This window comes from Chaetodon auriga, chromosome 23 (genome assembly GCF_051107435.1).
Source record: "Chaetodon auriga isolate fChaAug3 chromosome 23, fChaAug3.hap1, whole genome shotgun sequence".
In the NCBI taxonomy this organism is placed as follows: Eukaryota; Metazoa; Chordata; class Actinopteri; order Chaetodontiformes; family Chaetodontidae; genus Chaetodon; species Chaetodon auriga.
In genome coordinates, this window is record NC_135096.1 from 437,120 (window position 1) to 462,379 (window position 25,260).

Genomic DNA, 25,260 nt, shown 5'->3' on the forward strand with positions numbered 1-25,260 from the left:
AACAATAAAGACAATGTTGAAGTCCTCATTGACAACTGCAAAGTAAAATCAATCAAACCAGAGAAATCCCTTCTGAACCCACTGAAAATTGTTAGAAACCAGCAAAAACTGCTGCAGGCTGACTGCTGGTCAACCTGTGAAAAACTCTAATCCACCAGTCCACCCGAAACACTGAGACACTTAATGACCACTAAATCATACAAGATTACTAAAACAACTTACTGTCAGCCTAGTATGAAACTGGGACATAAACATGAGAGGACCATGTCCATCATCCACATTACATGCACAGCCATGATCCACGGGAACCTATGAGAGAATAAAGCACAACAACACCAGGAAAGATGCTGAGGTACCAACACGCATTGATAGGAAATGAGTGTGTACAGATGGAGAGGCAGGTGTCCTCACTCTGTCATGCAAAATACCTGGACGGGCATTGCTCCCACTGAGTTGAAATGTGGTCTCCAAACCTCAAACCCAGCGAAAGCACTAATCCTCCAGTAAAATCTCATCCATATAAGGACCTGTGTTCCAAAGCCCTGGTCCACTCCTTTGATACGTCACAAAGTGGCTTTCATCTATCAGAGATGACATCAACATTCCACTGAGCTCAGGGCTTGATGGAGATCATTGCTTTCCATAGCAACAATAAAGACAATATTGAAGTCTTCATTGACAACTGCAAAGTAAAATCAATCAAACCAGAGAAATCCCTTCTGAACCCACTGAAAATTGTTAGAAACCAGCAAAAACTGCTGAAGGCTGACTGCTGGTCAACCTGTGAAAAACTCTGATCCACCAGTCCACCCGAAACACTGAGACACGTAATGACCACTAAATCATACAAGATCACTAAAACTTAGTGTCAGCCTAGTATGAAACTGGGACATAAACATGAGAGGACCATGTCCATCATCCACATTACATGCACAGCTATGATCCACGGGAACCTATGAGAGAAGAAAGCACAACAACACCAGGAAAGATGCTGAGGTACCAACACGCATTGATAGGAAATGAGTGTGTACAGATGGAGAGGCAGGTGCCCTCACTGTGTCATGCAAAATACCTGGACGGGCATTGCTCCCACTGAGTTGAAATGTGGTCTCCAAACCTCAAACCCAGCGAAAGCACTAATCCTCCAGTAAAATCTCATCCATATAAGGACCTGTGTTCCAAAGCCCTGGTCCACTCCTTTGATACGTCACAAAGTGGCTTTCATCTATCAGAGATGACATCAACATTCCACTGAGCTCAGGGCTTGATGGAGATCATTGCTTTCCATATCAACAATAAAGACAATATTGAAGTCCTCATTGACAACTGCAAAGTAAAATCAATCAAACCAGAGAAATCCCTTCTGAACACACTGAAAATTGTTAGAAACCAACAAAAACTGCTGCAGGCTGAGTGCTGGTCAACCTGTGTAAAACTCTGATCCACCTGTCCACCCGAAACACCGAGACACGTAATGACCACTAAATCATACAAGATCACTAAAACTTAGTGTCAGCCTAGTATGAAACTGGGACATAAACATGAGAGGACCATGTCCATCATCCACATTACATGCACAGCCATGATCCACGGGAAACTATGACAGAAGAAAGCACAACAACACCAGGAAAGATGCTGAGGTACCAACACGCATTGCTAGGAATTGAGTGTGTACAGATGGAGAGGCAGGTGTCCTCACTGTGTCATGCAAAATACCTGGACGGGCATTGCTCCCACTGAGTTGAAATGTGGTCTCCAAACCTCAAACCCAGCGAAAGCACTAATCCTCCAGTAAAATCTCATCCATATAAGGACCTGTGTTCCAAAGCCCTGGTCCACTCCTTTGATACGTCACAAAGTGGCTTTCATCTATCAGAGATGACATCAACATTCCACTGAGCTCAGGGCTTGAGGGAGATCATTGGTTTCCATAGCAACAATAAAGACAATATTGAAGTCCTCATTGACAACTGCAAAGTAAAATCAATCAAACCAGAGAAATCCCTTCTGAACCCACTGAAAATTGTTAGAAACCAGCAAAAACTGCTGCAGGCTGACTGCTGGTCAACCTGTGAAAAACTCTGATCCACCAGTCCACCCGAAACACTGAGACACGTAATGACCACTAAATCATACAAGATCACTGAAACAACTTATTGTCAGCCTAGTATGAAACATGAGAGGACCATGTCCATCATCCACATTACATGCACAGCCATGATCCACGGGAACCTATGAGAGAAGAAAGCACAACAACACCAGGAAAGATGCTGAGGTACCAACACGCATTGATAGGAAATGAGTGTGTACAGATGGAGAGGCAGGTGCCCTCACTGTGTCATGCAAAATACCTGGACGGGCATTGCTCCCACTGAGTTGAAATGTGGTCTCCAAACCTCAAACCCAGCGAAAGCCCTAATCCTACAGTAAAATCTCATCCATATAAGGACCTGTGTTCCAAAGCCCTGGTCCACTCCTTTCATACGTCACAAAGTGGCTTTGATTTATCAGAGATGACATCAACATTCCACTGAGCTCAGGGCTTGAGGGAGATCATTGGTTTCCATAGCAACAATAAAGACAATATTGAAGTCCTCATTAGCAACTGCATGTAAAATCAATCAAACCAGAGAAATCCCTTCTGAACCCACTGAAAATTGTTAGAAACCAGCAAAAACTGCTGAAGGCTGACTGCTGGTCAACCTGTGAAAAACTCTGATCCACCAGTCCACCCGAAACACTGAGACACGTAATGACCACTAAATCATACAAGATCACTGAAACAACTTATTGTCAGCCTAGTATGAAACATGAGAGGACCATGTCCATCATCCACATTACATGCACAGCCATGATCCACGGGAACCTATGAAAGAAGAAAGCACAACAACACCAGGAAAGATGCTGAGGTACAAACACGCATTGATAGGAAATGAGTGTGTACAGATGGAGAGGCAGGTGCCCTCACTGTGTCATGCAAAATACCTGGACGGGCATTGCTCCCACTGAGTTGAAATGTGGTCTCCAAACCTCAAACCCAGCGAAAGCACTAATCCTCCAGTAAAATCTCATCCATATAAGGACCTGTGTTCCAAAGCCCTGGTCCACTCATTTGATACGTCACAAATTAGTTTTGATTTATCAGAGATGACATCAACATTCCACTGAGCTCAGGGCTTGAGGGAGATCATTGGCTTCCATAGCAACAATAAAGACAATATTGAAGTCCTCACTGGCAACTGCATGTAAAATCAATCAAACCAGAGAAATCCCTTCTGAACCCACTGAAAATTGTTAGAAACCAGCAAAAACTGCTGAAGGCTGAGTGCTGGTCAACCTGTGAAAAACTCTGATCCACCAGTCCACCCGAAACACTGAGACACGTAATGACCACTAAATCATACAAGATCACTAAAACAACTTACTGTCAGCCTAGTATGAAACATGAGAGGACCATGTCCATCATCCACATTACATGCACAGCCATGATCCACGGGAACCTATGAGAGAATAAAGCACAACAACACCAGGAAAGATGCTGAGGTACCAACACGTATTGATAGGAAATGAGTGTGTACAGATGGAGAGCCAGGTGCCCTCACTGTGTCATGCAAAATACCTGGACGGGCATTGCTCTCACTGAGTTGAAATGTGGTCTCCAAACCTCAAACCCAGCGAAAGCACTAATCCTCCAGTAAAATCTCATCCATATAAGAACCTGTGTTCCAAAGCCCTGGTCCACTCCTTTGATACGTCACAAAGTGGCTTTCATCTATCAGAGATGACATCAACATTCCACTGAGCTCAGGGCTTGATGGAGATCATTGCTTTCCATAGCAACAATAAAGACAATATTGAAGTCTTCATTGACAACTGCAAAGTAAAATCAAGCAAACCAGAGAAATCCCTTCTGAACCCACTGAAAATTGTTAGAAACCAGCAAAAACTGCTGCAGGCTGACTGCTGGTCAACCTGTGAAAAACTCTGATCCACCAGTCCACCCGAAACACTGAGACACGTAATGACCACTAAATCATACAAGATCACTAAAACTTAGTGTCAGCCTAGTATGAAACTGGGACATAAACATGAGAGGACCATGTCCATCATCCACATTACATGCACAGCCATGATCCACGGGAACCTATGAGAGAAGAAAGCACAACAACACCAGGAAAGATGCTGAGGTACCAACACGCATTGATAGGAAATGAGTGTGTACAGATGGAGAGGCAGGTGCCCTCACTGTGTCATGCAAAATACCTGGACGGGCATTGCTCCCACTGAGTTGAAATGTGGTCTCCAAACCTCAAACCCAGCGAAAGCACTAATCCTCCAGTAAAATCTCATCCATATAAGGACCTGTGTTCCAAAGCCCTGGTCCACTCCTTTGATACGTCACAAAGTGGCTTTCATCTATCAGAGATGACATCAACATTCCACTGAGCTCAGGGCTTGATGGAGATCATTGCTTTCCATATCAACAATAAAGACAATATTGAAGTCCTCATTGACAACTGCAAAGTAAAATCAATCAAACCAGAGAAATCCCTTCTGAACACACTGAAAATTGTTAGAAACCAACAAAAACTGCTGCAGGCTGAGTGCTGGTCAACCTGTGAAAAACTCTGATCCACCTGTCCACCCGAAACACCGAGACACGTAATGACCACTAAATCATACAAGATTACTAAAACAACTTACTGTCAGCCTAGTATGAAACTGGGACATAAACATGAGAGGACCATGTCCATCATCCACATTACATGCACAGCCATGATCCACGGGAAACTATGACAGAAGAAAGCACAGCAACACCAGGAAAGATGCTGAGGTACCAACACGCATTGCTAGGAATTGAGTGTGTACAGATGGAGAGGCAGGTGTCCTCACTGTGTCATGCAAAATACCTGGACGGGCATTGCTCCCACTGAGTTGAAATGTGGTCTCCAAACCTCAAACCCAGCGAAAGCACTAATCCTCCAGTAAAATCTCATCCATATAAGGACCTGTGTTCCAAAGCCCTGGTCCACTCCTTTGATACGTCACAAAGTGGCTTTCATCTATCAGAGATGACATCAACATTCCACTGAGCTCAGGGCTTGAGGGAGATCATTGGTTTCCATAGCAACAATAAAGACAATATTGAAGTCCTCATTGACAACTGCAAAGTAAAATCAATCAAACAGAGAAATCCCTTCTGAACCCACTGAAAATTGTTAGAAACCAGCAAAAACTGCTGCAGGCTGACTGCTGGTCAACCTGTGAAAAACTCTGATCCACCAGTCCACCCGAAACACTGAGACACGTAATGACCACTAAATCATACAAGATCACTGAAACAACTTATTGTCAGCCTAGTATGAAACATGAGAGGACCATGTCCATCATCCACATTACATGCACAGCCATGATCCACGGGAACCTATGAGAGAAGAAAGCACAACAACACCAGGAAAGATGCTGAGGTACCAACACGCATTGATAGGAAATGAGTGTGTACAGATGGAGAGGCAGGTGCCCTCACTGTGTCATGCAAAATACCTGGACGGGCATTGCTCCCACTGAGTTGAAATGTGGTCTCCAAACCTCAAACCCAGCGAAAGCACTAATCCTCCAGTAAAATCTCATCCATATAAGGACCTGTGTTCCAAAGCCCTGGTCCACTCATTTGATACGTCACAAATTAGTTTTGATTTATCAGAGATGACATCAACATTCCACTGAGCTCAGGGCTTGAGGGAGATCATTGGCTTCCATAGCAACAATAAAGACAATATTGAAGTCCTCACTGGCAACTGCATGTAAAATCAATCAAACCAGAGAAATCCCTTCTGAACCCACTGAAAATTGTTAGAAACCAGCAAAAACTGCTGCAGGCTGACTGCTGGTCAACCTGTGAAAAACTCTGATCCACCAGTCCACCCGAAACACTGAGACACGTAATGACCACTAAATCATACAAGATCACTGAAACAACTTATTGTCAGCCTAGTATGAAACATGAGAGGACCATGTCCATCATCCACATTACATGCACAGCCATGATCCACGGGAACCTATGAGAGAAGAAAGCACAACAACACCAGGAAAGATGCTGAGGTACCAACACGCATTGATAGGAAATGAGTGTGTACAGATGGAGAGGCAGGTGCCCTCACTGTGTCATGCAAAATACCTGGACGGGCATTGCTCCCACTGAGTTGAAATGTGGTCTCCAAACCTCAAACCCAGCGAAAGCCCTAATCCTACAGTAAAATCTCATCCATATAAGGACCTGTGTTCCAAAGCCCTGGTCCACTCCTTTCATACGTCACAAAGTGGCTTTGATTTATCAGAGATGACATCAACATTCCACTGAGCTCAGGGCTTGAGGGAGATCATTGGTTTCCATAGCAACAATAAAGACAATATTGAAGTCCTCATTAGCAACTGCATGTAAAATCAATCAAACCAGAGAAATCCCTTCTGAACCCACTGAAAATTGTTAGAAACCAGCAAAAACTGCTGAAGGCTGACTGCTGGTCAACCTGTGAAAAACTCTGATCCACCAGTCCACCCGAAACACTGAGACACGTAATGACCACTAAATCATACAAGATCACTGAAACAACTTATTGTCAGCCTAGTATGAAACATGAGAGGACCATGTCCATCATCCACATTACATGCACAGCCATGATCCACGGGAACCTATGAAAGAAGAAAGCACAACAACACCAGGAAAGATGCTGAGGTACAAACACGCATTGATAGGAAATGAGTGTGTACAGATGGAGAGGCAGGTGCCCTCACTGTGTCATGCAAAATACCTGGACGGGCATTGCTCCCACTGAGTTGAAATGTGGTCTCCAAACCTCAAACCCAGCGAAAGCACTAATCCTCCAGTAAAATCTCATCCATATAAGGACCTGTGTTCCAAAGCCCTGGTCCACTCATTTGATACGTCACAAATTAGTTTTGATTTATCAGAGATGACATCAACATTCCACTGAGCTCAGGGCTTGAGGGAGATCATTGGCTTCCATAGCAACAATAAAGACAATATTGAAGTCCTCACTGGCAACTGCATGTAAAATCAATCAAACCAGAGAAATCCCTTCTGAACCCACTGAAAATTGTTAGAAACCAGCAAAAACTGCTGAAGGCTGAGTGCTGGTCAACCTGTGAAAAACTCTGATCCACCAGTCCACCCGAAACACTGAGACACGTAATGACCACTAAATCATACAAGATCACTAAAACAACTTACTGTCAGCCTAGTATGAAACATGAGAGGACCATGTCCATCATCCACATTACATGCACAGCCATGATCCACGGGAACCTATGAGAGAATAAAGCACAACAACACCAGGAAAGATGCTGAGGTACCAACACGTATTGATAGGAAATGAGTGTGTACAGATGGAGAGCCAGGTGCCCTCACTGTGTCATGCAAAATACCTGGACGGGCATTGCTCTCACTGAGTTGAAATGTGGTCTCCAAACCTCAAACCCAGCGAAAGCACTAATCCTCCAGTAAAATCTCATCCATATAAGAACCTGTGTTCCAAAGCCCTGGTCCACTCCTTTGATACGTCACAAAGTGGCTTTCATCTATCAGAGATGACATCAACATTCCACTGAGCTCAGGGCTTGATGGAGATCATTGCTTTCCATAGCAACAATAAAGACAATATTGAAGTCTTCATTGACAACTGCAAAGTAAAATCAAGCAAACCAGAGAAATCCCTTCTGAACCCACTGAAAATTGTTAGAAACCAGCAAAAACTGCTGCAGGCTGACTGCTGGTCAACCTGTGAAAAACTCTGATCCACCAGTCCACCCGAAACACTGAGACACGTAATGACCACTAAATCATACAAGATCACTAAAACTTAGTGTCAGCCTAGTATGAAACTGGGACATAAACATGAGAGGACCATGTCCATCATCCACATTACATGCACAGCCATGATCCACGGGAACCTATGAGAGAAGAAAGCACAACAACACCAGGAAAGATGCTGAGGTACCAACACGCATTGATAGGAAATGAGTGTGTACAGATGGAGAGGCAGGTGCCCTCACTGTGTCATGCAAAATACCTGGACGGGCATTGCTCCCACTGAGTTGAAATGTGGTCTCCAAACCTCAAACCCAGCGAAAGCACTAATCCTCCAGTAAAATCTCATCCATATAAGGACCTGTGTTCCAAAGCCCTGGTCCACTCCTTTGATACGTCACAAAGTGGCTTTCATCTATCAGAGATGACATCAACATTCCACTGAGCTCAGGGCTTGATGGAGATCATTGCTTTCCATATCAACAATAAAGACAATATTGAAGTCCTCATTGACAACTGCAAAGTAAAATCAATCAAACCAGAGAAATCCCTTCTGAACACACTGAAAATTGTTAGAAACCAACAAAAACTGCTGCAGGCTGAGTGCTGGTCAACCTGTGAAAAACTCTGATCCACCTGTCCACCCGAAACACCGAGACACGTAATGACCACTAAATCATACAAGATTACTAAAACAACTTACTGTCAGCCTAGTATGAAACTGGGACATAAACATGAGAGGACCATGTCCATCATCCACATTACATGCACAGCCATGATCCACGGGAAACTATGACAGAAGAAAGCACAGCAACACCAGGAAAGATGCTGAGGTACCAACACGCATTGCTAGGAATTGAGTGTGTACAGATGGAGAGGCAGGTGTCCTCACTGTGTCATGCAAAATACCTGGACGGGCATTGCTCCCACTGAGTTGAAATGTGGTCTCCAAACCTCAAACCCAGCGAAAGCACTAATCCTCCAGTAAAATCTCATCCATATAAGGACCTGTGTTCCAAAGCCCTGGTCCACTCCTTTGATACGTCACAAAGTGGCTTTCATCTATCAGAGATGACATCAACATTCCACTGAGCTCAGGGCTTGAGGGAGATCATTGGTTTCCATAGCAACAATAAAGACAATATTGAAGTCCTCATTGACAACTGCAAAGTAAAATCAATCAAACAGAGAAATCCCTTCTGAACCCACTGAAAATTGTTAGAAACCAGCAAAAACTGCTGCAGGCTGACTGCTGGTCAACCTGTGAAAAACTCTGATCCACCAGTCCACCCGAAACACTGAGACACGTAATGACCACTAAATCATACAAGATCACTGAAACAACTTATTGTCAGCCTAGTATGAAACATGAGAGGACCATGTCCATCATCCACATTACATGCACAGCCATGATCCACGGGAACCTATGAGAGAAGAAAGCACAACAACACCAGGAAAGATGCTGAGGTACCAACACGCATTGATAGGAAATGAGTGTGTACAGATGGAGAGGCAGGTGCCCTCACTGTGTCATGCAAAATACCTGGACGGGCATTGCTCCCACTGAGTTGAAATGTGGTCTCCAAACCTCAAACCCAGCGAAAGCACTAATCCTCCAGTAAAATCTCATCCATATAAGGACCTGTGTTCCAAAGCCCTGGTCCACTCATTTGATACGTCACAAATTAGTTTTGATTTATCAGAGATGACATCAACATTCCACTGAGCTCAGGGCTTGAGGGAGATCATTGGCTTCCATAGCAACAATAAAGACAATATTGAAGTCCTCACTGGCAACTGCATGTAAAATCAATCAAACCAGAGAAATCCCTTCTGAACCCACTGAAAATTGTTAGAAACCAGCAAAAACTGCTGAAGGCTGAGTGCTGGTCAACCTGTGAAAAACTCTGATCCACCAGTCCACCCGAAACACTGAGACACGTAATGACCACCAAATCATACAAGATCACTAAAACAACTTACTGTCAGCCTAGTATGAAACATGAGAGGACCATGTCCATCATCCACATTACATGCACAGCCATGATCCACGGGAACCTATGAGAGAATAAAGCACAACAACACCAGGAAAGATGCTGAGGTACCAACACGTATTGATAGGAAATGAGTGTGTACAGATGGAGAGCCAGGTGCCCTCACTGTGTCATGCAAAATACCTGGACGGGCATTGCTCTCACTGAGTTGAAATGTGGTCTCCAAACCTCAAACCCAGCGAAAGCACTAATCCTCCAGTAAAATCTCATCCATATAAGAACCTGTGTTCCAAAGCCCTGGTCCACTCCTTTGATACGTCACAAAGTGGCTTTCATCTATCAGAGATGACATCAACATTCCACTGAGCTCAGGGCTTGATGGAGATCATTGCTTTCCATAGCAACAATAAAGACAATATTGAAGTCTTCATTGACAACTGCAAAGTAAAATCAAGCAAACCAGAGAAATCCCTTCTGAACCCACTGAAAATTGTTAGAAACCAGCAAAAACTGCTGCAGGCTGACTGCTGGTCAACCTGTGAAAAACTCTGATCCACCAGTCCACCCGAAACACTGAGACACGTAATGACCACTAAATCATACAAGATCACTAAAACTTAGTGTCAGCCTAGTATGAAACTGGGACATAAACATGAGAGGACCATGTCCATCATCCACATTACATGCACAGCCATGATCCACGGGAACCTATGAGAGAAGAAAGCACAACAACACCAGGAAAGATGCTGAGGTACCAACACGCATTGATAGGAAATGAGTGTGTACAGATGGAGAGGCAGGTGCCCTCACTGTGTCATGCAAAATACCTGGACGGGCATTGCTCCCACTGAGTTGAAATGTGGTCTCCAAACCTCAAACCCAGCGAAAGCACTAATCCTCCAGTAAAATCTCATCCATATAAGGACCTGTGTTCCAAAGCCCTGGTCCACTCATTTGATACGTCACAAATTAGTTTTGATTTATCAGAGATGACATCAACATTCCACGGAGCTCAGGGCTTGAGGGAGATCATTGGCTTCCATAGCAACAATAAAGACAATATTGAAGTCCTCATTGACAACTGCAAAGTAAAATCAATCAAACCAGAGAAATCCCTTCTGAACACACTGAAAATTGTTAGAAACCAACAAAAACTGCTGCAGGCTGAGTGCTGGTCAACCTGTGAAAAACTCTGATCCACCTGTCCACCCGAAACACCGAGACACGTAATGACCACTAAATCATACAAGATTACTAAAACAACTTACTGTCAGCCTAGTATGAAACTGGGACATAAACATGAGAGGACCATGTCCATCATCCACATTACATGCACAGCCATGATCCACGGGAAACTATGACAGAAGAAAGCACAGCAACACCAGGAAAGATGCTGAGGTACCAACACGCATTGCTAGGAATTGAGTGTGTACAGATGGAGAGGCAGGTGTCCTCACTGTGTCATGCAAAATACCTGGACGGGCATTGCTCCCACTGAGTTGAAATGTGGTCTCCAAACCTCAAACCCAGCGAAAGCACTAATCCTCCAGTAAAATCTCATCCATATAAGGACCTGTGTTCCAAAGCCCTGGTCCACTCCTTTGATACGTCACAAAGTGGCTTTCATCTATCAGAGATGACATCAACATTCCACTGAGCTCAGGGCTTGAGGGAGATCATTGGTTTCCATAGCAACAATAAAGACAATATTGAAGTCCTCATTGACAACTGCAAAGTAAAATCAATCAAACAGAGAAATCCCTTCTGAACCCACTGAAAATTGTTAGAAACCAGCAAAAACTGCTGCAGGCTGACTGCTGGTCAACCTGTGAAAAACTCTGATCCACCAGTCCACCCGAAACACTGAGACACGTAATGACCACTAAATCATACAAGATCACTGAAACAACTTATTGTCAGCCTAGTATGAAACATGAGAGGACCATGTCCATCATCCACATTACATGCACAGCCATGATCCACGGGAACCTATGAGAGAAGAAAGCACAACAACACCAGGAAAGATGCTGAGGTACCAACACGCATTGATAGGAAATGAGTGTGTACAGATGGAGAGGCAGGTGCCCTCACTGTGTCATGCAAAATACCTGGACGGGCATTGCTCCCACTGAGTTGAAATGTGGTCTCCAAACCTCAAACCCAGCGAAAGCACTAATCCTCCAGTAAAATCTCATCCATATAAGGACCTGTGTTCCAAAGCCCTGGTCCACTCATTTGATACGTCACAAATTAGTTTTGATTTATCAGAGATGACATCAACATTCCACGGAGCTCAGGGCTTGAGGGAGATCATTGGCTTCCATAGCAACAATAAAGACAATATTGAAGTCCTCATTGACAACTGCAAAGTAAAATCAATCAAACCAGAGAAATCCCTTCTGAACACACTGAAAATTGTTAGAAACCAACAAAAACTGCTGCAGGCTGAGTGCTGGTCAACCTGTGAAAAACTCTGATCCACCTGTCCACCCGAAACACCGAGACACGTAATGACCACTAAATCATACAAGATTACTAAAACAACTTACTGTCAGCCTAGTATGAAACTGGGACATAAACATGAGAGGACCATGTCCATCATCCACATTACATGCACAGCCATGATCCACGGGAAACTATGACAGAAGAAAGCACAGCAACACCAGGAAAGATGCTGAGGTACCAACACGCATTGCTAGGAATTGAGTGTGTACAGATGGAGAGGCAGGTGTCCTCACTGTGTCATGCAAAATACCTGGACGGGCATTGCTCCCACTGAGTTGAAATGTGGTCTCCAAACCTCAAACCCAGCGAAAGCACTAATCCTCCAGTAAAATCTCATCCATATAAGGACCTGTGTTCCAAAGCCCTGGTCCACTCCTTTGATACGTCACAAAGTGGCTTTCATCTATCAGAGATGACATCAACATTCCACTGAGCTCAGGGCTTGAGGGAGATCATTGGTTTCCATAGCAACAATAAAGACAATATTGAAGTCCTCATTGACAACTGCAAAGTAAAATCAATCAAACAGAGAAATCCCTTCTGAACCCACTGAAAATTGTTAGAAACCAGCAAAAACTGCTGCAGGCTGACTGCTGGTCAACCTGTGAAAAACTCTGATCCACCAGTCCACCCGAAACACTGAGACACGTAATGACCACTAAATCATACAAGATCACTGAAACAACTTATTGTCAGCCTAGTATGAAACATGAGAGGACCATGTCCATCATCCACATTACATGCACAGCCATGATCCACGGGAACCTATGAGAGAAGAAAGCACAACAACACCAGGAAAGATGCTGAGGTACCAACACGCATTGATAGGAAATGAGTGTGTACAGATGGAGAGGCAGGTGCCCTCACTGTGTCATGCAAAATACCTGGACGGGCATTGCTCCCACTGAGTTGAAATGTGGTCTCCAAACCTCAAACCCAGCGAAAGCACTAATCCTCCAGTAAAATCTCATCCATATAAGGACCTGTGTTCCAAAGCCCTGGTCCACTCATTTGATACGTCACAAATTAGTTTTGATTTATCAGAGATGACATCAACATTCCACTGAGCTCAGGGCTTGAGGGAGATCATTGGCTTCCATAGCAACAATAAAGACAATATTGAAGTCCTCACTGGCAACTGCATGTAAAATCAATCAAACCAGAGAAATCCCTTCTGAACCCACTGAAAATTGTTAGAAACCAGCAAAAACTGCTGAAGGCTGAGTGCTGGTCAACCTGTGAAAAACTCTGATCCACCAGTCCACCCGAAACACTGAGACACGTAATGACCACTAAATCATACAAGATCACTAAAACAACTTACTGTCAGCCTAGTATGAAACATGAGAGGACCATGTCCATCATCCACATTACATGCACAGCCATGATCCACGGGAACCTATGAGAGAATAAAGCACAACAACACCAGGAAAGATGCTGAGGTACCAACACGTATTGATAGGAAATGAGTGTGTACAGATGGAGAGCCAGGTGCCCTCACTGTGTCATGCAAAATACCTGGACGGGCATTGCTCTCACTGAGTTGAAATGTGGTCTCCAAACCTCAAACCCAGCGAAAGCACTAATCCTCCAGTAAAATCTCATCCATATAAGAACCTGTGTTCCAAAGCCCTGGTCCACTCCTTTAATACGTCACAAAGTGGCTTTCATCTATCAGAGATGACATCAACATTCCACTGAGCTCAGGGCTTGATGGAGATCATTGCTTTCCATAGCAACAATAAAGACAATATTGAAGTCTTCATTGACAACTGCAAAGTAAAATCAAGCAAACCAGAGAAATCCCTTCTGAACCCACTGAAAATTGTTAGAAACCAGCAAAAACTGCTGCAGGCTGACTGCTGGTCAACCTGTGAAAAACTCTGATCCACCAGTCCACCCGAAACACTGAGACACGTAATGACCACTAAATCATACAAGATCACTAAAACTTAGTGTCAGCCTAGTATGAAACTGGGACATAAACATGAGAGGACCATGTCCATCATCCACATTACATGCACAGCCATGATCCACGGGAACCTATGAGAGAAGAAAGCACAACAACACCAGGAAAGATGCTGAGGTACCAACACGCATTGATAGGAAATGAGTGTGTACAGATGGAGAGGCAGGTGCCCTCACTGTGTCATGCAAAATACCTGGACGGGCATTGCTCCCACTGAGTTGAAATGTGGTCTCCAAACCTCAAACCCAGCGAAAGCACTAATCCTCCAGTAAAATCTCATCCATATAAGGACCTGTGTTCCAAAGCCCTGGTCCACTCCTTTGATACGTCACAAAGTGGCTTTCATCTATCAGAGATGACATCAACATTCCACTGAGCTCAGGGCTTGATGGAGATCATTGCTTTCCATATCAACAATAAAGACAATATTGAAGTCCTCATTGACAACTGCAAAGTAAAATCAATCAAACCAGAGAAATCCCTTCTGAACACACTGAAAATTGTTAGAAACCAACAAAAACTGCTGCAGGCTGAGTGCTGGTCAACCTGTGAAAAACTCTGATCCACCTGTCCACCCGAAACACTGAGACACGTAATGACCACTAAATCATACAAGATTACTAAAACAACTTACTGTCAGCCTAGTATGAAACTGGGACATAAACATGAGAGGACCATGTCCATCATCCACATTACATGCACAGCCATGATCCACGGGAAACTATGACAGAAGAAAGCACAGCAACACCAGGAAAGATGCTGAGGTACCAACACGCATTGCTAGGAATTGAGTGTGTACAGATGGAGAGGCAGGTGTCCTCACTGTGTCATGCAAAATACCTGGACGGGCATTGCTCCCACTGAGTTGAAATGTGGTCTCCAAACCTCAAACCCAGCGAAAGCACTAATCCTCCAGTAAAATCTCATCCATATAAGGACCTGTGTTCCAAAGCCCTGGTCCACTCCTTTGATACGTCACAAAGTGGCTTTCATCTATCAGAGATGACATCAACATTCCACTGAGCTCAGGGCTTGAGGGAGATCATTGGTTTCCATAGCAACAATAAAGACAATATTGAAGTCCTCACTGGCAACTGCATGTAAAATCAATCAAACCAGAGAAATCCCTTCTGAACCCACTGAAAATTGTTAGAAACCAGCAAAAACTGCTGCAGGCTGACTGCTGGTCAACCTGTGAAAAACTCTGATCCACCAGTCCACCCGAAACACTGAGACACGTAATGACCACTAAATCATACAAGATCACTGAAACAACTTATTGTCAGCCTAGTATGAAACATGAGAGGACCATGTCCATCATCCACATTACATGCACAGCCATGATCCACGGGAACCTATGAGAGAAGAAAGCACAACAACACCAGGAAAGATGCTGAGGTACCAACACGCATTGATAGGAAATGAGTGTGTACAGATGGAGAGGCAGGTGCCCTCACTGTGTCATGCAAAATACCTGGACGGGCATTGCTCCCACTGAGTTGAAATGTGGTCTCCAAACCTCAAACCCAGCGAAAGCACTAATCCTCCAGTAAAATCTCATCCATATAAGGACCTGTGTTCCAAAGCCCTGGTCCACTCATTTGATACGTCACAAATTAGTTTTGATTTATCAGAGATGACATCAACATTCCACTGAGCTCAGGGCTTGAGGGAGATCATTGGCTTCCATAGCAACAATAAAGACAATATTGAAGTCCTCACTGGCAACTGCATGTAAAATCAATCAAACCAGAGAAATCCCTTCTGAACCCACTGAAAATTGTTAGAAACCAGCAAAAACTGCTGAAGGCTGAGTGCTGGTCAACCTGTGAAAAACTCTGATCCACCAGTCCACCCGAAACACTGAGACACGTAATGACCACTAAATCATACAAGATCACTAAAACAACTTACAGTCAGCCTAGTATGAAACATGAGAGGACCATGTCCATCATCCACATTACATGCACAGCCATGATCCACGGGAACCTATGAGAGAAGAAAGCACAACAACACCAGGAAAGATGCTGAGGTACCAACACGCATTGATAGGAAATAAGTGTGTACAGATGGAGAGGCAGGTGCCCTCACTGTGTCATGAAAAATACCTGGACGGGCATTGCTCCCACTGAGTTGAAATGTGGTCTCCAAACCTCAAACCCAGCGAAAGCACTAATCCTCCAGTAAAATCTCATCCATGTAAGGACCTGTGTTCCAAAGCCCTGGTCCACTCCTTTGATACGTCACAAAGTGGCTTTCATCTATCAGAGATGACATCAACATTCCACTGAGCTCAGGGCTTGAGGGAGATCATTGGTTTCCATAGCAACAATAAAGACAATATTGAAGTCCTCATTGGCAACTGCATGTAAAATCAATCAAACCAGAGAAATCCCTTCTGAACCCACTGAAAATTGTTAGAAACCAGCAAAAACTGCTGCAGGCTGACTGCTGGTCAACCTGTGAAAAACTCTGATCCACCAGTCCACCCGAAACACTGAGACATGTAATGACCACTAAATCATACAAGATCACTAAAACAACTTATTGTCAGCCTAGTATGAAACATGAGAGGACCATGTCCATCATCCACATTACATGCACAGCCATGATCCACGGGAACCTATGAGAGAAGAAAGCACAACAACACCAGGAAAGATGCTGAGGTACCAACACGCATTGATAGGAAATGAGTGTGTACAGATGGAGAGGCAGGTGCCCTCACTGTGTCATGCAAAATACCTGGACGGGCATTGCTCCCACTGAGTTGAAATGTGGTCTCCAAACCTCAAACCCAGTGAAAGCACTAATCCTCCAGTAAAATCTCATCCATATAAGGACCTGTGTTCCAAAGCCCTGGTCCACTCCTTTGATACGTCACAAAGTGGCTTTGATTTATCAGAGATGACATCAACATTCCACTGAGCTCAGGGCTTGAGGGAGATCATTGGCTTCCCTAGCAACAATAAAGACAATATTGAAGTCCTCATTGGCAACTGCATGTAAAATCAATCAAACCAGAGAAATCCCTTCTGAACCCACTGAAAATTGTTAGAAACCAGCAAAAACTGCTGAAGGCTGACTGCTGGTCAACCTGTGAAAAACTCTGATCCACCAGTCCACCCGAAACACTGAGACACGTAATGACCACTAAATCATACAAGATCACTAAAACAACTTATTGTCAGCCTAGTATGAAACATGAGAGGACCATGTCCATCATCCACATTACATGCACAGCCATGATCCACTGGAACCTATGAGAGAAGAAAGCACAACAACACCAGGAAAGATGCTGAGGTACCAACACGCATTGATAGGAAATGAGTGTGTACAGATGGAGAGGCAGGTGCCCTCACTGTGTCATGCAAAATACCTGGACGGGCATTGCTCCCACTGAGTTGAAATGTGGTCTCCAAACCTCAAACCCAGCGAAAGCACTAATCCTCCAGTAAAATCTCATCCATATAAGGACCTGTGTTCCAAAGCCCTGGTCCACTCATTTGATACGTCACAAATTAGTTTTGATTTATCAGAGATGACATCAACATTCCACTGAGCTCAGGGCTTGAGGGAGATCATTGGCTTCCATAGCAACAATAAAGACAATATTGAAGTCCTCACTGGCAACTGCATGTAAAATCAATCAAACCAGAGAAATCCCTTCTGAACCCACTGAAAATTGTTAGAAACCAGCAAAAACTGCTGCAGGCTGAGTGCTGGTCAACCTGTGAAAAACTCTGATCCACCTGTCCACCCGAAACACTGAGACACGTAATGACCACTAAATCATACAAGATCACTAAAACAACTTACTGTCAGCCTAGTATGAAACATGAGAGGACCATGTCCATCATCCACATTACATGCACAGCCATGATCCACGGGAACCTATGAGAGAAGAAAGCACAACAACACCAGGAAAGATGCTGAGGTACCAACACGCATTGATAGGAAATGAGTGTGTACAGATGGAGAGGCAGGTGTCCTCACTCTGTCATGCAAAATACCTGGACGGGCATTGCTCCCACTGAGTTGAAATGTGGTCTCCAAACCTCAAACCCAGCGAAAGCACTAATCCTCCAGTAAAATCTCATCCATATAAGGACCTGTGTTCCAAAGCCCTGGTCCACTCCTTTGATACGTCACAAAGTGGCTTTCATCTATCAGAGATGACATCAACATTCCACTGAGCTCAGGGCTTGATGGAGATCATTGCTTTCCATAGCAACAATAAAGACAATATTGAAGTCTTCATTGACAACTGCAAAGTAAAATCAATCAAACCAGAGAAATCCCTTCTGAACCCACTGAAAATTGTTAGAAACCAGCAAAAACTGCTGCAGGCTGACTGCTGGTCAACCTGTGAAAAACTCTGATCCACCAGTCCACCCGAAACACTGAGACACGTAATGACCACTAAATCATACAAGATCACTAAAACTTAGTGTCAGCCTAGTATGAAACTGGGACATAAACATGAGAGGACCATGTCCATCATCCACATTACATGCACAGCCATGATCCACGGGAACCTATGAGAGAAGAAAGCACAACAACACCAGGAAAGATGCTGAGGTACCAACACGCATTGATAGGAAATGAGTGTGTACAGATGGAGAGGCAGGTGTCCTCACTGTGTCATGCAAAATACCTGGACGGGCATTGCTCCCACTGAGTTGAAATGTGGTCTCCAAACCTCAAACCCAGCGAAAGCACTAATCCTCCAGTAAAATCTCATCCATATAAGGACCTGTGTTCCAAAGCCCTGGTCCACTCCTTTGATACGTCACAAAGTGGCTTTCATCTATCAGAGATGACATCAACATTCCACTGAGCTCAGGGCTTGATGGAGATCATTGCTTTCCATAGCAACAATAAAGACAATATTGAAGTCTTCATTGACAACTGCAAAGTAAAATCAATCAAACCAGAGAAATCCCTTCTGAACCCACTGAAAATTGTTAGAAACCAGCAAAAACTGCTGCAGGCTGACTGCTGGTCAACCTGTGAAAAACTCTGATCCACCAGTCCACCGGAAACACTGAGACACGTAATGACCACTAAATCATACAAGATCACTAAAACTTAGTGTCAGCCTAGTATGAAACTGGGACATAAACATGAGAGGACCATGTCCATCATCCACATTACATGCACAGCCATGATCCACGGGAACCTATGAGAGAAGAAAGCACAACAACACCAGGAAAGATGCTGAGGTACCAACACGCATTGATAGGAAATGAGTGTGTACAGATGGAGAGGCAGGTGCCCTCACTGTGTCATGCAAAATACCTGGACGGGCATTGCTCCCACTGAGTTGAAATGTGGTCTCCAAACCTCAAACCCAGCGAAAGCACTAATCCTCCAGTAAAATCTCATCCATATAAGGACCTGTGTTCCAAAGCCCTGGTCCACTCCTTTGATACGTCACAAAGTGGCTTTCATCTATCAGAGATGACATCAACATTCCACTGAGCTCAGGGCTTGATGGAGATCATTGCTTTCCATATCAACAATAAAGACAATATTGAAGTCCTCATTGACAACTGCAAAGTAAAATCAATCAAACCAGAGAAATCCCTTCTGAACACACTGAAAATTGTTAGAAACCAACAAAAACTGCTGCAGGCTGAGTGCTGGTCAACCTGTGAAAAACTCTGATCCACCTGTCCACCCGAAACACCGAGACACGTAATGACCACTAAATCATACAAGATTACTAAAACAACTTACTGTCAGTCTAGTATGAAACTGGGACATAAACATGAGAGGACCATGTCCATCATCCACATTACATGCACAGCCATGATCCACGGGAAACTATGACAGAAGAAAGCACAACAACACCAGGAAAGATGCTGAGGTACCAACATGCATTGCTAGGAATTGAGTGTGTACAGATGGAGAGGCAGGTGTCCTCACTGTGTCATGCAAAATACCTGGACGGGCATTGCTCCCACTGAGTTGAAATGTGGTCTCCAAACCTCAAACCCAGCGAAAGCACTAATCCTCCAGTAAAATCTCATCCATATAAGGACCTGTGTTCCAAAGCCCTGGTCCACTCCTTTGATACGTCACAAAGTGGCTTTCATCTATCAGAGATGACATCAACATTCCACTGAGCTCAGGGCTTGAGGGAGATCATTGGTTTCCATAGCAACAATAAAGACAATGTTGAAGTCCTCATTGACAACTGCAAAGTAAAATCAATCAAACCAGAGAAATCCCTTCTGAACCCACTGAAAATTGTTAGAAACCAGCAAAAACTGCTGCAGGCTGACTGCTGGTCAACCTGTGAAAAACTCTAATCCACCAGTCCACCCGAAACACTGAGACACTTAATGACCACTAAATCATACAAGATTACTAAAACAACTTACTGTCAGCCTAGTATGAAACTGGGACATAAACATGAGAGGACCATGTCCATCATCCACATTACATGCACAGCCATGATCCACGGGAACCTATGAGAGAAGAAAGCACAACAACACCAGGAAAGATGCTGAGGTACCAACACGCATTGATAGGAAATGAGTGTGTACAGATGGAGAGGCAGGTGCCCTCACTGTGTCATGCAAAATACCTGGACGGGCATTGCTCCCACTGAGTTGAAATGTGGTCTCCAAACCTCAAACCCAGCGAAAGCACTAATCCTCCAGTAAAATCTCATCCATATAAGGACCTGTGTTCCAAAGCCCTGGTCCACTCCTTTGATACGTCACAAAGTGGCTTTCATCTATCAGAGATGACATCAACATTCCACTGAGCTCAGGGCTTGATGGAGATCATTGCTTTCCATATCAACAATAAAGACAATATTGAAGTCCTCATTGACAACTGCAAAGTAAAATCAATCAAACCAGAGAAATCCCTTCTGAACACACTGAAAATTGTTAGAAACCAACAAAAACTGCTGCAGGCTGAGTGCTGGTCAACCTGTGAAAAACTCTGATCCACCTGTCCACCCGAAACACCGAGACACGTAATGACCACTAAATCATACAAGATTACTAAAACAACTTACTGTCAGTCTAGTATGAAACTGGGACATAAACATGAGAGGACCATGTCCATCATCCACATTACATGCACAGCCATGATCCACGGGAAACTATGACAGAAGAAAGCACAACAACACCAGGAAAGATGCTGAGGTACCAACATGCATTGCTAGGAATTGAGTGTGTACAGATGGAGAGGCAGGTGTCCTCACTGTGTCATGCAAAATACCTGGACGGGCATTGCTCCCACTGAGTTGAAATGTGGTCTCCAAACCTCAAACCCAGCGAAAGCACTAATCCTCCAGTAAAATCTCATCCATATAAGGACCTGTGTTCCAAAGCCCTGGTCCACTCCTTTGATACGTCACAAAGTGGCTTTCATCTATCAGAGATGACATCAACATTCCACTGAGCTCAGGGCTTGAGGGAGATCATTGGTTTCCATAGCAACAATAAAGACAATGTTGAAGTCCTCATTGACAACTGCAAAGTAAAATCAATCAAACCAGAGAAATCCCTTCTGAACCCACTGAAAATTGTTAGAAACCAGCAAAAACTGCTGCAGGCTGACTGCTGGTCAACCTGTGAAAAACTCTAATCCACCAGTCCACCCGAAACACTGAGACACTTAATGACCACTAAATCATACAAGATTACTAAAACAACTTACTGTCAGCCTAGTATGAAACTGGGACATAAACATGAGAGGACCATGTCCATCATCCACATTACATGCACAGCCATGATCCACGGGAACCTATGAGAGAATAAAGCACAACAACACCAGGAAAGATGCTGAGGTACCAACACGCATTGATAGGAAATGAGTGTGTACAGATGGAGAGGCAGGTGTCCTCACTCTGTCATGCAAAATACCTGGACGGGCATTGCTCCCACTGAGTTGAAATGTGGTCTCCAAACCTCAAACCCAGCGAAAGCACTAATCCTCCAGTAAAATCTCATCCATATAAGGACCTGTGTTCCAAAGCCCTGGTCCACTCCTTTGATACGTCACAAAGTGGCTTTCATCTATCAGAGATGACATCAACATTCCACTGAGCTCAGGGCTTGATGGAGATCATTGCTTTCCATAGCAACAATAAAGACAATATTGAAGTCTTCATTGACAACTGCAAAGTAAAATCAATCAAACCAGAGAAATCCCTTCTGAACCCACTGAAAATTGTTAGAAACCAGCAAAAACTGCTTCAGGCTGACTGCTGGTCAACCTGTGAAAAACTCTGATCCACCAGTCCACCCGAAACACTGAGACACGTAATGACCACTAAATCATACAAGATCACTAAAACTTAGTGTCAGCCTAGTATGAAACTGGGACATAAACATGAGAGGACCATGTCCATCATCCACATTACATGCACAGCTATGATCCACGGGAACCTATGAGAGAAGAAAGCACAACAACACCAGGAAAGATGCTGAGGTACCAACACGCATTGATAGGAAATGAGTGTGTACAGATGGAGAGGCAGGTGCCCTCACTGTGTCATGCAAAATACCTGGACGGGCATTGCTCCCACTGAGTTGAAATGTGGTCTCCAAACCTCAAACCCAGCGAAAGCACTAATCCTCCAGTAAAATCTCATCCATATAAGGACCTGTGTTCCAAAGCCCTGGTCCACTCCTTTGATACGTCACAAAGTGGCTTTCATCTATCAGAGATGACATCAACATTCCACTGAGCTCAGGGCTTGATGGAGATCATTGCTTTCCATATCAACAATAAAGACAATATTGAAGTCCTCATTGACAACTGCAAAGTAAAATCAATCAAACCAGAGAAATCCCTTCTGAACACACTGAAAATTGTTAGAAACCAACAAAAACTGCTGCAGGCTGAGTGCTGGTCAACCTGTGTAAAACTCTGATCCACCTGTCCACCCGAAACACCGAGACACGTAATGACCACTAAATCATACAAGATCACTAAAACTTAGTGTCAGCCTAGTATGAAACTGGGACATAAACATGAGAGGACCATGTCCATCATCCACATTACATGCACAGCCATGATCCACGGGAAACTATGACAGAAGAAAGCACAACAACACCAGGAAAGATGCTGAGGTACCAACACGCATTGCTAGGAATTGAGTGTGTACAGATGGAGAGGCAGGTGTCCTCACTGTGTCATGCAAAATACCTGGACGGGCATTGCTCCCACTGAGTTGAAATGTGGTCTCCAAACCTCAAACCCAGCGAAAGCACTAATCCTCCAGTAAAATCTCATCCATATAAGGACCTGTGTTCCAAAGCCCTGGTCCACTCCTTTGATACGTCACAAAGTGGCTTTCATCTATCAGAGATGACATCAACATTCCACTGAGCTCAGGGCTTGAGGGAGATCATTGGTTTCCATAGCAACAATAAAGACAATATTGAAGTCCTCATTGACAACTGCAAAGTAAAATCAATCAAACCAGAGAAATCCCTTCTGAACCCACTGAAAATTGTTAGAAACCAGCAAAAACTGCTGCAGGCTGACTGCTGGTCAACCTGTGAAAAACTCTGATCCACCAGTCCACCCGAAACACTGAGACACGTAATGACCACTAAATCATACAAGATCACTGAAACAACTTATTGTCAGCCTAGTATGAAACATGAGAGGACCATGTCCATCATCCACATTACATGCACAGCCATGATCCACGGGAACCTATGAGAGAAGAAAGCACAACAACACCAGGAAAGATGCTGAGGTACCAACACGCATTGATAGGAAATGAGTGTGTACAGATGGAGAGGCAGGTGCCCTCACTGTGTCATGCAAAATACCTGGACGGGCATTGCTCCCACTGAGTTGAAATGTGGTCTCCAAACCTCAAACCCAGCGAAAGCCCTAATCCTACAGTAAAATCTCATCCATATAAGGACCTGTGTTCCAAAGCCCTGGTCCACTCCTTTCATACGTCACAAAGTGGCTTTGATTTATCAGAGATGACATCAACATTCCACTGAGCTCAGGGCTTGAGGGAGATCATTGGTTTCCATAGCAACAATAAAGACAATATTGAAGTCCTCATTAGCAACTGCATGTAAAATCAATCAAACCAGAGAAATCCCTTCTGAACCCACTGAAAATTGTTAGAAACCAGCAAAAACTGCTGAAGGCTGACTGCTGGTCAACCTGTGAAAAACTCTGATCCACCAGTCCACCCGAAACACTGAGACACGTAATGACCACTAAATCATACAAGATCACTGAAACAACTTATTGTCAGCCTAGTATGAAACATGAGAGGACCATGTCCATCATCCACATTACATGCACAGCCATGATCCACGGGAACCTATGAAAGAAGAAAGCACAACAACACCAGGAAAGATGCTGAGGTACAAACACGCATTGATAGGAAATGAGTGTGTACAGATGGAGAGGCAGGTGCCCTCACTGTGTCATGCAAAATACCTGGACGGGCATTGCTCCCACTGAGTTGAAATGTGGTCTCCAAACCTCAAACCCAGCGAAAGCACTAATCCTCCAGTAAAATCTCATCCATATAAGGACCTGTGTTCCAAAGCCCTGGTCCACTCATTTGATACGTCACAAATTAGTTTTGATTTATCAGAGATGACATCAACATTCCACTGAGCTCAGGGCTTGAGGGAGATCATTGGCTTCCATAGCAACAATAAAGACAATATTGAAGTCCTCACTGGCAACTGCATGTAAAATCAATCAAACCAGAGAAATCCCTTCTGAACCCACTGAAAATTGTTAGAAACCAGCAAAAACTGCTGAAGGCTGAGTGCTGGTCAACCTGTGAAAAACTCTGATCCACCAGTCCACCCGAAACACTGAGACACGTAATGACCACTAAATCATACAAGATCACTAAAACAACTTACTGTCAGCCTAGTATGAAACATGAGAGGACCATGTCCATCATCCACATTACATGCACAGCCATGATCCACGGGAACCTATGA